The sequence below is a fragment of the Gossypium raimondii genome, chromosome 13 (genome assembly GCF_025698545.1).
Source record: "Gossypium raimondii isolate GPD5lz chromosome 13, ASM2569854v1, whole genome shotgun sequence".
Taxonomy (NCBI): Eukaryota; Viridiplantae; Streptophyta; class Magnoliopsida; order Malvales; family Malvaceae; genus Gossypium; species Gossypium raimondii.
In genome coordinates, this window is record NC_068577.1 from 20,656,896 (window position 1) to 20,670,228 (window position 13,333).

General features: G+C 35.0%; 1 non-coding gene across 1 annotated transcript; it reads right to left on the reverse strand.

The window, feature by feature from the left end:
- Positions 1 to 1,433: 1,433 nt before the first annotated feature.
- On the reverse strand, positions 1,434 to 1,540 carry LOC128036474 (small nucleolar RNA R71). The gene has a single exon (XR_008193269.1). It is a non-coding gene; the product is annotated as a small nucleolar RNA R71 (small nucleolar RNA).
- Between the last annotated feature and the right edge of the window lie 11,793 nt (positions 1,541 to 13,333).

The window sequence follows — 13,333 nt, forward strand, 5'->3', positions numbered from 1 at the left end:
GTTGATTGCATTTCGTCTACTTAAGTTATTAAAATCATGTTTGTGTTGTTATGGGTCTTGGTAAATTGTTTGATTAAGTAAAACCATGATTATGTTATTCTTGCATTATAATTGTAAGGTAACTAATTAATTAATTAATAATTGTATTGAAATTGTAATTAATTGACACAATAATTAATCGATGCATATTTAATCTTCTAAGGTAGATGAGGTTAAATTAGTTACTGATTAAAGCGGTACATTAGCCTTACGTAACTTACATGATTATTGTGGTTAAACTATTTCAATGTAGGAATATATTGTTACTTAACTTAATCTTTTACTTGCTTATTTAAATTGATTAATTGTTTGAATTGACATAGTAATATGTTTAAGAGATTAGTTAATTTAGTAAGTCTGTATGTGCTATAGTTAACAAATTACCAAGTTGCCGTGAATTTATTCGTAACAACATGAACATTGTTTTAGTAATAATAAGTTAAGAAATGTAATTTATCTAACACAATTATGTCATATTGATTAAACTTATTTTTCAGAAATTATGTTTTAAAATTTTTACCTTTTAATTTTCTTAGTAAAAATCTAGTTTTATTAAACTCTTTTCTTTCAAAACAAAATCTTTTCCTTCACCAAAGTGTTTTTAATTGCATTTCATAAATATTTTCTTACACAATCCCTATGGGTACGATAACTCGACATTTACTTGTCACTTTATTACTTGTTGCAATTGTGCACACTTGCACATTTCTATCGTAACAAGTTTTTGGCGCCGTTGCCAAGGACTGTTTTAAAACTCATTATTTGTGAATTTGTTAATTTTTCATTTTGGTTTATTTTTCTGTTCAATTTTAACTTAGTTAACTTTTTCTATGATTGTTTCAGATGTTTATAAGTATTTATCAGATTATTGATTTACTCCACGTATATCGTGAAATTGAAAGAAATTTTCGACAAAGAATAAGACAAGCAAGTCAAAGAAGGGCTGAAGAGATGAACTTTGAAATTTTGAATCAAGGAAACAGAGCAAACCCTGCTCAAAATCCTATCCTTCTTGCTGATGATAGGGATAGATCTCTAGGACAGTATGCCATGCCAGTGTTTCATGAACTTAATCCAAGTATTAGGAGACCCGAAATTGAGGCACAATAATTTGATCTGAAGCCAATCACGTTCCAGATGCCTCAGACAGTGAGCTAATTAGTGGAATGCCTACCGAAGATCCTCACCTTCACTTAATACTGATTATGGAGGTAAATGGTTCTTTCAAATTAGCTAAAGTACCCAAAGATGCATTACGATTAAAGTTGTTCCTATATTCACTAAAGGACAAAGCTCGAGCCTGGTTGAACTCATTGCCACCAAATTCCATTACCACATGACAAGAGTTAGCAGAAAGCTTTCTTATGAAGTACTTCCCACCTAGCAAGAATGCTAAGCTAAGGAACGAGATCACTACTTTGTAATAGATGGATGATGATTCCTTGTATGAGGCATGGGAAAGGTTTAAAGAACTATTACAAAGATGCACGCATCATGGAATCCTTCATTGCATCCAATTGGAGATGTTTTATAATGATCTCAATGAACATACGAGGATGGTAGTGGGTGCTTCTGCTAATGGTGCTCTCCTTTCTAAATCTTATAAAGAGGCTTATGAAATCATCGAGAGGATTGCCAACAACAATTATCAATGGCCAACCAATCGAGTAGTGTCAGGAAGATGAGTCGTTGGAGTACATAAAGTAGACGCTCTCACTTCATTCACATCTCAGGTATCTTCAATATTCTCAATGCTTAAAAACTTTACTACTAATGGGTTTAATAGTTTTACAACTCAGCCACCGAATCAATTTGAAACTGTAGCCTATGTTTATCATGGAGAAGGGTATTTATTCGAAGAATGTTCATCAAACCCAAAATCTGTGTATTACATGGGTAACCAAAACCAAACTTGAGGAAGGCAATGACTGCAATCTAACTTTTATAACCCATTTTGGCGAAATCATCCTAATTTTTCTTGGACTAACCAAGGAGCTGGACCCAGTAACACTTATGCACAACCTAGACCGACCTAACCACATGTATTTACCTAACAAGTTCAAAAACAACCTTAAGCTGAATCTTCCAATGGCTTAGAAAACCTATTGAAGGCATACATAGAAAAAAATGATGCCTTAATACAAAGTCAAGTAGCCACATTGAAAAACCTAGAAAACCAAATGGGGCAGCTTGCAACTGAACATAGGAACCGACCACAAGGTGCTTTGCCTAGTGATACGAAAAACCCAAGAAATCCAAGGAAAGAACATTGTAAAGCATTGATGTTGAGAAGCAAGAAGACATTAGATCCCAACACTGTCGAAGTTGAAGAGGAGCCAACTGATGCTCAAGATTCAGTGGAAGTTCAACCAATTGTTGAAATTCTAGCTTCACTTGAACCAGAATTTGCAAAACTCGATAAGGTAGCTTCTGAACCAGTCAATTCTAATAAACTAACAATTTCGTTAGATGCAGAATTGCCACAAAAGACGAATCAACTAGTTCCAGTAAAGAGTCCTCCACCACATTACCTTCAAAGACTTCAAAAGTAGAAATAGGAAGTCCAATTCAAGAAATTCTTAGATGCACTCAAACAACTTCATATCAACATTTCATTGGTAGAAGCACTTGAGCAGATGCAAAACTATTTCAAATTCATGAAGGATATCTGTTTAAGAAATAAAGACTTAGAGAAGTTGAGATGGTAGCCCTGACAAAGGAATGTTGTGCATATCTTCAAAATAAACTACCCCCAAAGATGAAGGACCCTAGATTTTTTACCATGCCTTGCAACATTGGAGCAACTTATTGTGGTAAGGCATTATGTGATTTGGGTGTAAGCATCAACTTATGCCCATGTCTATATTTAGGAATTTGGGGATAGGTGAAGTTAGGCCTACTACGATTACACTTCAATGAGCAGATCGATCCTTAGCACATCAAGAAGAAAAAATCAAGGATGTATTGGTACGTGTAGACAATTTTAATTTTCCTGCTAACTTTTTTATTTTAGACTTTGAAGTAGAAAAAAAGGTGTCAATCATCCAAGGAAGGCCTCTCCTAGCAACTAGAAGGACCCTTATTGATGTGTAGAAGGGCGAGCTTACTATGTATGTTCAGGATGATCAGGTAACTTTTACATTGCTTTGATCCAAAATCACCATGGGAGAATAAAGAATAATCGGCCAACCTTTACTTTACATGCATGGTATGTAATTCTTACCCCTTTTTAATGATTTTTTATGTTTTTGTGATTGTTTTAGCTTAATCTAGCAACCCGGGGGTCAATTCGTAAAACTATTAAATGTTGTGGAATAAGCCATTGATGAGTTTGTTTTGTTTTTGAAGTTTTATAGTAGATTGTTGAGTTTGGTTGTTAAATAGATGCATTTTGTTAAGGAATTTTTAATAATTTTATTGTTTAGGGACTTAATTATGAAAATAGTAAAATCTCTTATAAATAGGTTAAAAGAAGATAAATATGGACTATTTGTGAACCTATTAAAATGGGCTAGCATGATTTTACTTGAAAAAGTGGTTAATTTGTAGGTTTTGAGTTTATGAATAAAAGTTAAAATGCTAGGGTTAATTTTATAAATTCACATTAAAATAGAATACAAGCTAGAATTAATTAGTTTAAGCTATTTGAATTATTTAATTGAGTGAAATTATTATTTAGATAAAGAAATAAATCAATCGGCCTTGAATCACGGAAAAGTTAAGGTTTAAAATTAGTCACCGATTATACTTTTGCATCCGTGTTAGTCGAGGTAAGTTCATATTTCATTTGAATTTATGATGTAAATTTATATCTTTAAATACAAATCTACGAAATGGTATTTGGATTTTCTTGAATTGAGAAAAGGAAAAGACCATGGTTGAAAGATACCATGGCACTCTCAAAACAATGAAAAGGATGAAAAGGTTTTCAATGAAAAGGTTATCGATTGAAAAGGTTATTGATTAGAACAGTTATACAAATAATATATATGTTATGTAAAATAATTTTATTTGTGAGTTATGTGTTTCTTTGTTCGAACTTACTAAGCATTACGTGCTCACGTTATTTGTATTTTCCTTGTAGATCACAAAAAACTTTCTTGGTTGGAAGGTCAAGTCGAGGCATTCACACTATCCATCCTTTATCTCAGTAAATACTTAGGTCATTTTGAAGTTGGCTATGAATGGCATGTATTAGGATATTTTTATTTGACTTATCCATGTCATTTATGTATGGTATTTGAATTGGTGACATTTGGTAACATGTATATATGTTTTGGTACTTGATCAAATGGTTATGTTGTAAATTCTTGTGGTATTTTGGTTGATGTTTATGATGATGTATATATATATATTACATGTTGTTTAAATGTGTATTGAAAGAGATGGAGTGTTGAGTAGTTCTATTATGTATGTTTAAGGTGCTAATTGAGTTGGAATTATAAATTCTTGAAAGTGGTTATTAATGATATGATTGAATGACATTTAGCTAGGTGAATATATATTGCTTTTGATGAATCTAAGTACCGTTAGTACGGTGTTGGATAAATTTTTGGTTTTGATTCATTTTGACATGAATTGTGGTGCCTTTTGATGGCATATTGATTAAATATATAGGGTGGTTGATTTGGTACATTTTGGAGTGTATTGAATGTGTTTTGGACATATGAATGCATGTGGTGTGTCATGCTGTACAAGTTTTGGGGTTTCTCTTTGGCTTGTTTTAGGGGCACCTTATGAAGCACAAGGCCTGGGACATGGGTTGTCACACGACTGTGTGCCACACATGGTCACCCTACACAGCCATTTGTTTCAAGTCAGTATGTAACACAATTTGAGACATGATCGTGTGGCCATATTTTGAATATGCACACGGTTTAGTACACAACCTGCAACACGACCGTGTGGCCCTAGTTCGAATACCCACACAAGCTGGGACATGGTTGTGTATCCATACTTCGAATGCTCACACAGGCTAGGCTATGTCACATGGCCGTATGACCCCTATTTTCAAAATTTTCAAGTTTTTCCAAAATGTTATATTTTGTTATAAATTAATCCCTGAATGTTCCCAAGCTATTTTTAAGGTCTCGTAGGCTCGATTTAAGGTTTATAAATGTATTCTTACTATATTTAAATTGAGTAATTTAATGTTAACATTTAAATTACATAGTTGCTTATGTTTTGAAGTTAAATGTCCTGATTTGTACGGTAATGCTTTGTAACCCTAATCCTACAGCGGAGATGAGTTAGGGGTGTTATAATTAATATGGGTTTATTTTATTCAAATGATTCAAAATGCTTATTAGTTGGCTATGTTGATACTGTGTCACACTCGGATATCCTGAAGGACTTAAATTTAGAGGAACTTTATGATCTAATTCAATACATGGTAAGTTGGCAAAAGTCTACTAGGAATTTTGGGAAAATTTATGATCAAAAAGTAAATAATTGAGTTATAATTTTGGTTTGGTTAGGATGGAATCGGCTGGTTCCATAGTGGGAGACATAATGATTGTCAATGATTGGCTCGGGGGGTTTGGGAACCGTGTACAGGATATATATATAGGTGAAAGAGGAAATTTTGGAAAAGAAGAAAATCCTTTTTAACTCAGTCTGTAAAGTTTTTTTTCTTTTACTCACTTTGTCTTATTTGGTTGCTTCGGAGCAGAAGAGAACTTAGGATAGCTCTGGATGGAGCCATAGTCGTGAGAATTAGAGTCTGGAAGTGGAGAAATAGAGTAGCTAGTAAACTTTCTTATCCTTCTATACTAGAGGATTCGAGAAAAGAGAAATTAAATGCTACTAATAAGTTTTTGTAAATTGGGTTCTAGGTTTTAAGATTTAATCACTTTGGTTTAATCGATAATCTATTGTCATGCTTAGCTACCAGGACGAAGGAGGCTCTAGCGTAGGGAACAAGATAAGCTGGGGAAAGGAAATGATTTAAGGTGAGTTTCTTCACTCTGTATTGGGTGGTGGATGAGGTTAAGTTGTTAAGCGAATTGTGTTGTGATTATTCTAGGTTATTTGAGTCTATCATTGTATACAAAGGTGGTGATAAAGTATGCTGTGAATGCATAATATTGTACAAGTATGTGATTTTTGTATGTGTGATTATTGAATGTTAAATGAATATTGTGTGTGCTGAAAATGTAGCGTGCTTAGTGTTATGTTTTAGGTACTTAGATTATATGAAATGTATGAATATCTCATATATGGAGTGTGGAGGCATTTACTTTTCTAGAATAGATGGAGTAGAAGTGGCAAAATGGAGGAATGGGCGGATGGATAGGGAAATGGAATTTCCATTAGATTTCTTAATCCGATGTTACTCGGTGAAAACCGTGATATGTAAAGCTTTGGGCCTTACGGAGGGGACACTACGGTGTTTGAGCATCAATGTTAGATGTAAGTTGGGATGATATCGACTGGCTGGCTAGAATGTAACCATGATAATGGTCATCGACTGGTCCTTCGAGGTGACATTGTGACGATGGTTTATAGGTTCCATAGAGCAACATCGTGACGACGGCCTGCAGACTCTATGGGCGACACCGTGATTGTAATAGCCCATTTCAGAGAAATCAAAATAGTGGTTTTGAGACCACAAATATGACAAGTAAATTATTATTTTAATGCCTATGGAATGTTAGTAGGGTCATATAAAAATTTCATAAAGAAATTTTGACGTTTGCAAGTTTAATTATGTGAAAAGGACTAATTCGTAAAAGGTACAAAAGTGGAGTTCTATTAGTTAAATGTATCAATTAGCTATGGAATTTAAATGTGAGTGGGCTTAGATGGTAATTAGGCCATTTATATTGTTAGTGGACAAAGATGGACACAAAATTTTGTGATTTTAATGTTAATAAGCAAGGTTAATTTAGTAAATTAATAATTAAGTTAAGTAAAATAACGTAAACAAAAAGTATCATCTTTTGTTTTCATCTCTCTCCCGAAAATAGACTAAGGAAACACCATTGAAGAATGCTTGAAGGTTCGGCTATGTCCAATAATTTCATATCAAGATAGACCTCGTACGAATTTAGATCAGGGAAAAGCGAAAGCCTCAGATTGATCGACTACGTTTTTCCACTTTGTTTGTCGAGGTAAGTTCGTATGATTAAATATTTTTTAATATTATAATGATTAATTTGTTAATGTATTATTTTTCATGTAACCATATGATATATAACCAACGATGTCAAGACGATTATCGAGACCCGTTTGAACCTTAGGAATTTGTAGGATACAAATGACATGTCATTAGGGTTTTCACGTTTCGAGTGCTGGTCTTGAATGTCCTACCGATGGCTAAGGTCCTGTATTTGTTGTGGATACTCAACAGCTCATGTGAGCAACATCTTGTAGCTTACATTTTGACCCATAGCTCATGTGAGTAGGCCCATTTCGTAGCTCGTGTGAGCGATGATGTAAAAGAAAAGGAAAGGTTACGATTATATGTTTAGCATACCTCATGCAATCTTTGTCGTGTATCTGATTTTATTCTAAATGATTCAATGGGCATGAAAAGGAAAGGAATGGTTGTTGTTTAAATGAATTATATCATGAAATTATAAAAAGGATTGAAATGGAAAGTTTCAATGAAAGTAAGTTATGTTTATGAAAATGATGCATTCAAAGGAAGCAAGTTCATGTACAAATAGCTTACCTTATGTTAATTCGAGTGAATTATATTTGAATGATCTAACATGTGTTGTTGATGATGCTTAGGCTTGTTCCAAGCTTATGGTTGGATTATACTATGCTTAATCTTATTGTTTAATAGTGAAATGGTAAGTTATGTTTCATGTTTTATGAACTTACTAAGCATTATGTGCTTACGTAGTTTTCTTTTTTATGTTTTATAGATAACCGGAAGCTCAATCAGTTTAGAAGCTCATCGAAGATCTATCACACTATCCAGTGATTATATCGGTAGTTTTTTATGTTTTGACCAAGGTTATAATGGCATGTATAGGTTATAATTGGTTGTTTTGGTACCATTTTGATGATGGTTGAATCGTGTCAATTTGGTACATATGATGTATGAATGGTATGGCTTAAATGGTAAGTTTATGTTGAAGTGATATAGGTCAAGTTATGATATGTTTTAAGATGAAAATGAGCTAGATGATTATGAATGAATTGTGGTAAAATATATGTATATGTTTAGGTAAATTTGTATGTTTGCATTTGAGGTGCCTTGTATGGCATATTGGTTTAATGGATTTGGTCATTTCATGTATGTTTTGATAAGTTTTTGATGCTTTGGTCACGTGTACAAAATGCTTTTATGTACATACTTGATATGTTGATGGAAATGGCTTGATTTTAACCAATTTCATGTCCACACAACCTGAGACGCGGGTGTGTGACTCAGTCGTGTGTGACACACGGCCAAGCGACATGATCATGTGTCTCCCATAGGTTTTAACTTATGCAAGTCAGGCTGTTAAACGGCCTAGCACACAACCTGGGACATGGGCGTGCATGGTCATTTCGAGAGTTACACGGCCTGGCACACGAGTGTGCGGCTTGGCCGTGTGACCCAACTTGGAAAGTTACACGGGCATGGACACGGGCTGGGACACATTCGTGTGTCCCTATTTCAAAAGTTACACGGTGTGTTCTCAGCCGTGTGACCCCTACAGTTCAATTTATCTAACTTTTTCTTAAACTTTCCAATTTTTCCCAATTTAGTTGCGGATTATTTCAAAAGTATTTTTTGGGCCTTTAGGGCTTGATTTAGGGACAAATTGTATGTAAATGTATGGCTTTTATCATGTTTATGTCAATGTTTGAAATGTATGTTTAATGTTTAGATTGTACGATAATGCTTCATAACCCTATTCTGACGACGAATACGGGTTAGGGTGTTACATTTAGTGGTATGAAAGCTATAGTTTAGTCAGTTCTCGAGCTAAACGTAGCATGTACGAGTCTAGAAATACATGTCATTATATAACCTGTGATAGTGTGATAACTCTTGGCTCGACTTGAACTATGTTTTCATATAGATATAATGTCAACCAACCGAGTTGATTCTGATGAAGTAGAAAGTAACGCGTAAGCCTCCATTCACGGAGCAGCGTCTAGTGGAAGTAGGCCCATGTCTGAGAGCTAAGGAGGAGAAGCTAAGGAAACCTTCTTCCAGATGATGAATGAATGGTTCACCAAGTTCGTACGAACGAACCCAATGGCTCAATGACCTCTACCCCCACCTGTACCCCAACTGGTCCTCGTAGTTCCTCCAGGTTTGGAACCAGTACAAGTGAGCAAGCCTCCAGTTGATAAAATTCATAAATATGGGGCTGAAGAGTTTAGAGGTACATTCGAAGATGATCCGAAAAGAGCTGAGTTCTGGATAGAAAATATGATCAGGGTTTTCAATGAATTATCATGTACACCGACAGAATGCTTGAAATGTGTTGTATCATTGTTAAAAGATTCGACTTATCAATGGTGGAATACCTTAGTTGCGGTTGTGCCGAGAGATCTGGTAGATTGGGAGTTCTTCCAGACTGAATTTCGAAAGAAATATGTGAGCCAGAGATTTCTTGATAAGAAACGTATAGAGTTTCTTGAGTTGAAATAAGGTCGGATGTTAGTATCAGAGTATGAGAGAAAATTTGTGCAACTGAGCAAGGATGCCTGAGAATGTGTACCAACAAAAGCTACAACGTGTACTCGATTTGAAAATGGATTAAATGAAGATATTAAATTACTTGTCGGGATTCTTAAGCTAAAAGAATTTATGGTTTTAGTTAATAAAGCACACAAAGCTAAAAAGCTTAACAAAGAAAAGAGAAAAATCAATTCTGAGGCTTGTGATTCAGGAAAATGTCATCTGGGAAAGTCATACTCGTCACCAACGAAGAAATCAAAAGAATATCATAGTCGTTCATCAACTTCGGCGGGTTACTCCGGGAAAGATAGGGGAAACAAAATTTGAGCTCAAAACCTCAGGCTATGTCCGTAGCAAGCGTAGGCAATGTTAAAAACAACAACCCTGAATGTCAGCAATGTAACCGACAACAGTTCGGTGAATGCAGATTAAAAGACGGGTCATGCTTTAAATGTGGTTCGTATGAACATTATGTTAGAGATTTCCCGAAAGGTCAAACAAAAAAATGGCTCAGACTACTGGATTGAGTAATACTATTACAAGAGGGAGACCACCTCGAAACACTAAAAATATGGGAAATAGCCATAGTGGGATGAAAGACTCTGCTATGAAATCTGAGACACGAGCACCGGCTAGAGCTTATGCGATTTGTGCTTGAGAGAAAGCTTTAACGCCAGATGTTATCACTGGTACATTTTCTATCTTTGATACTGATGTTACTGCTTTGATTGACTCGAGGTCAACACATTCATATGTATGTACAACTTTAGTGTCAGGTAAGAAATTGTCTTTCGAGTCTACTAAGTTTGTGGTTAAAGTAATAAACCCCCTAGGTCAGTATGTGTTAGTTGATAAAGTTTGTAAAAACTATCCTTTGATGATCTGGGGTTACAACTTTTTGGCTAATTTAATGTTACTACCTTTTGATGAGTTTGACGTAATTCTAGGTATGGACTGAATAACTCTGCATGATTCTGTTGTGAACTGTAGACGAAAGCATATTGTGTTGAACTATCAGAACGGTGAAAAGCTTCAAATTGAGTCGGATAGACTGGATAGTGTATCTAATGTTATATCGACTATGTCGACACAAAAATTTGTTAGAAAAGGCTGTGAAGCGTATCTTGCTTATATATTTTATTCTAGAGTTTTTGAGTTGAAGTTAGAATCGGTTCCAGTGGTATGTGAATATACGGATGTGTTTTTAGAGGAATTACCTGGGTTACCGCTGATCAGAGAGGTTGAGTTTGCTATTGAGTTAATGCTAGGAACATCTCCGATATCGATAGCTCCGTACAGAATGACACCTATTGAGTTGAAAGAGTTGAAAGCACAATTGCAAAAATTGACAGATAGGGGTTTTGCTCGACCTAGCTTTTTCCTTTGAGGTGCTCCTGTATTGTTTGTTAAGAAAAAGGATGGATCTATGCGACTATGTATCGATTATCGATAGCTCAACAAAGTCATGATCAAGAACAAGTATTCATTGCCACATATAGATGATCTGTTTGCTCAGTTGAAAGGTGTGACAGTATTCTCAAAGATTGATCTTCGTTCAGGTTATTATCAGTTACAAGTTAGAGACTCAGATGTGCTGAAAACTACATTCAGAACCAAGTACAGACATTATGAGTATCTTGTGATGCCATTTGGTTTAACTAATGCACCTGCCATGTTTATGGACTTGATGAATAGAATTTTCAAACCGTACTTAGACAGATTTGTTTTTGTGTTTATTGATGACATTCTGATTTATTCATGAGATGGGACAGAGCATGCCCAGCATTTAAGAATTGTTTTGCAAACTTTACGCGAAAAATAACTATTCTCTAAATTCAGTAAATGTGAGTTCTAACTTTGAGAAGTCAGATTTTTGGGACATGTTGTATTGGTCGATGGCATTAGAGTTGATCCGAGCAAAATTTTAACTGTGGTAGATTGGAAACCTCTGAGAAATGAATTTGAAGTTAGAAGTTTTCTAGGTTTAGCAATATATTATAGAATATTCGTCAAGGCATTTTCGATGATTGCTACACCGTTGACGAGATTATTGCAAAAAGATGTTAAGTTCGAATGGTCTGAGAAATGTCAACAAAGTTTTAATCAGTTGAACGCTCTATTAATCGAGGCACCTATGTTGGTTCAGCCAAAGTCTGGTAAAGAATTTGTGATTTATAGCGATGCTTCATTTAATGGTTTGAGCTGTGTTTTAATGTAAAAAGGCAAAGCAATAGCATATGCTTCTCGGTAGTTGAAACCGCATGTAAAGAATTATTCGACTCACGATTTAGAGCTTGCAGCTATTGCATTTGCTTTGGAGATTTGGTGACATCATTTGTACGGAGAAAAATGTCATATGATCACGGATCATAAAAGCCTAAAGTATTTGATGTCGCGAAAAGATTTAAATTTGAGACAGCGCAGATAACTCGAGTTATTGAAAGACTATAACTTGATCATTCATTACCATCTAGGAAAGGCTAATGTCGTTGCTGATGCATTGAGTAGAAAATATCTATTTGCTTTGCAATCTTTGAACACATAGTTACATTGATTGATCATGGTTCGATTTTAGCTGAATTAAAAGCTAGACTGACGTTTTTACAACAAATTTGTGAAGTTTAGAAATGTGATGATGTTTTGATAACTAAATGGAAATAGATCGAGACAAAACCTAATTTAGATTTTCATGTTGGTTCCGATGATAATTTGCATTTCAAAGAAAGAATCTGTGTTCCGATAAATTCTGATCTTGTTCAGAAGATTCTACAGGAGGCTCACAATAGTACCTTGTCGATTCATCCTGGTAGCAATAAAATGTACGGTGATTTGAAACAGATGTACTGGTGGCCAGGTATGAAACGAGAGATTTCAGAGTTTGTATCAAGAAGTTTAGTTTGTCAGTAAGTTAAAGCTGAACATCAAGTACCTTCTGGTTTACTACAGCCAGTGATGATTCCAGAGTGGAAATGAGAGCGTGTCACAATGGATATTGTTGATCATTTGACGAAGTCCACGCATTTCATTCTAGTGCGTACGAATTTTTCACTCGAGAGATTAGTAGAGTTGTATGTTGCTGAGATTGTTATATCGCACGTTGTGCCACTTTCTATTATTTCTGACAAAGATCCATAGTTTACATCTCGGTTCTGGAGCAAGTTACACGAAGCTTTAGATACTCGACTGCATTTTAGTACTGCATTTCATCCTCAGACCGACAGTCAGTCTGAGCGAGTAATCCAAATACTCAAGGATATGCTTTGATGTTGTGTTTTAGAGTTCAAAGATAACTGGGAGAGATTTCTGTCGTTGGTTAAATTTTCATACAAAAACAGTTTTTAATCGAGCACAAGATGGCACCATATGAGGCTTTATATGGTTAAAAGTGTCAAACCCCTTTATATGGACTGAGCTCAGTGAGAAAAAACTTTTTCGGTATTGATTTAATTTGATAAACCGAAGAAAAAGTTAAAGTGATATGTGATAGTTTGAAAGCAGCTTCGGATCGATAGAAATCCTATGCAAATTTGAAAAGGAAAGACATCGAATTCCAAGTCGGCAACAAATTATTTTTGAAATTATTGCCTTGGAAGAAAGTTCTTTGATTTGGCCGTAAAGGAAAGCTTAGTCCACTGTTTAACGGGCCGGTACAAGATCATAGAG